This window comes from Lactuca sativa, chromosome 8 (assembly GCF_002870075.4).
Source record: "Lactuca sativa cultivar Salinas chromosome 8, Lsat_Salinas_v11, whole genome shotgun sequence".
NCBI classification, from domain to species: Eukaryota; Viridiplantae; Streptophyta; class Magnoliopsida; order Asterales; family Asteraceae; genus Lactuca; species Lactuca sativa.
Genome location: NC_056630.2, coordinates 199,729,738 through 199,731,610, shown reverse-complemented (window position 1 = coordinate 199,731,610; position 1,873 = coordinate 199,729,738). Strand labels below are relative to the sequence as shown.

The window sequence follows — 1,873 nt, the reverse complement described above, 5'->3', positions numbered from 1 at the left end:
GAAACAGTCCCCGAGGATCGGTTGTTAGGACCGATGGGTAGTCAGCACCCCAGAATGGCTTGACCCGGGTAAGACGGCACCCCAGAATGGCCGTATGGGTAGGTCGGCACCCCAGAATGGCCGTACCGGGTAGTCAGGCACCCCAGAATAGCCTGGCAGTATATATGTTATGTGTTTGTTTGGTATGCGGTACGTTGGGGGAACTCACTAAGCTTTGTGCTTACGTTTACAGTTTTGTTTTCAGGTACCTCTGCACCGAAGGGAAAGGAGCCGGCGCGGTAGCGGCACGTCATACACACACTCTTCGGTTTCCGCATTTATGAGATTTACTGGGATTGTACTCTGATATTTTGATGGGATGTACGGTTTGGCCTTTGAGAACATGGTTGCAATGTGTTATGGTGTGAACAACAATGTTTCCTTTTATTTAGACAATGTTTTTATTTATTAATGTTTTTCTAAAGTAATGTTTTTAAAACGAAATTTTTGGTCATGAAAATTGGGTCGTTACAAGTTGGTATCAGAGCTAGGGCACGGGTCGATGTGTTCGACAGGGACGTCGAACCCTATAATGGGGGGTGAAGGTGGGTTGCACTTGATCCTACATCGGCTTGGAAGGAGAACGAAACATTTCCTTATAAAGGGGTGTGGATACCTTCCTTGTCACAACGCGTTTTAAAGCCATGAGGGCAGCAGATCCCATAAGAACTCTGCAGTTAAGCGTGCTCGGGCGGGAGTAGTACCAGGATGGGTGACCCCCTGGGAAGTCCTCGTGCCGAGTGGCCCAAAGCGGACAATATTGTGATACGTGCCAGAGGGGGGTGTTACACGCCAGTTAGTGAAGGTTCGTTGGAATGCCAACCGAGAACCCGATTTCACCTAAGTGCGCTAGAACTAATCGATTAGGACATTTCCTCCTCACGACTCGATCGTTCGTGCATACTTCCTTTCCTAAACTCTAATTTCGGGACGAAATTCCCTTTAACAGGGGGATGATGTGACAAACCGAAATTTCTATTCTGAACAAACCATATCAAGCCAATAGATGTAGATCAGTTACAATGTAAACTCAGATTTTGAGTATAAGTTTGGCAGTTTTCAGGATTTTACACTTAAGGAGATATTAGGAGAGTGGATGCACTAGGGTTTTGTGCAACACTGTAAATTCCAATACTCTAGGACATTAGAATTCATTCCGAGAATAGAAATATTTTCTGCCAAAAATATCAGGACTATAAATAGAATTCTGAACCAAATTGGTTCATTAGTTGAATTCCAAATAGAGAAAAGCCAAATTCTCTCTCACGGATCTTCGGGTTTTCATCCCAAATCGTGAGTACACTTCTCTAGTTGTGTTTTAATGCTTGTTTTATGCCTATTAACATATATTGTATGTCAAATATAAGAGATCCGAGAGTTTACCGCCCAAGAACGTTCTTGGGGAGTAAACTCCATTTTAAGGTCCTTAAGGGTTCAAATGACCCTCAAAGCTTTGGAACTCGAACTAGGAGCCTCCAATTCATGCTTTATACCACAAAACAATTAGGAATCATGGTTAGGAGGGAGTTTACGTCCAAGGAGCTTCTTAGGCCGTAAACTCCATGTTTTAGATGCCAAATTGCTCTGAAACACTACCTAAGGCTTGGACTCTATTTTAGACAAATACCCTAAAGGTTTAATACCTAGAAAACATAAGAAAAGCACAAGTGTTGAAGAGTTTACGACCAAGAGTGGTTCTTGGGCCATAAACTCCTATTAAGGGGTCAAAGGGCACCCTAAATCCTTCCCTGAGCCATGAAATAATTTGGGCATGTACCTGAATGAGTTATGGACTAGTAAAAACACTTAGAACCCCATGAGTGAGGGAGTTTAC

The 1,873-nt window shown here is 43.3% G+C and overlaps 1 pseudogene; it reads left to right on the top strand.

Moving 5' to 3' along the window:
• The first annotated feature begins 666 nt into the window (after positions 1-666).
• LOC128128335 (5S ribosomal RNA) lies at positions 667-784 on the top strand (annotated as a pseudogene).
• Positions 785-1,873: the final 1,089 nt, after the last annotated feature.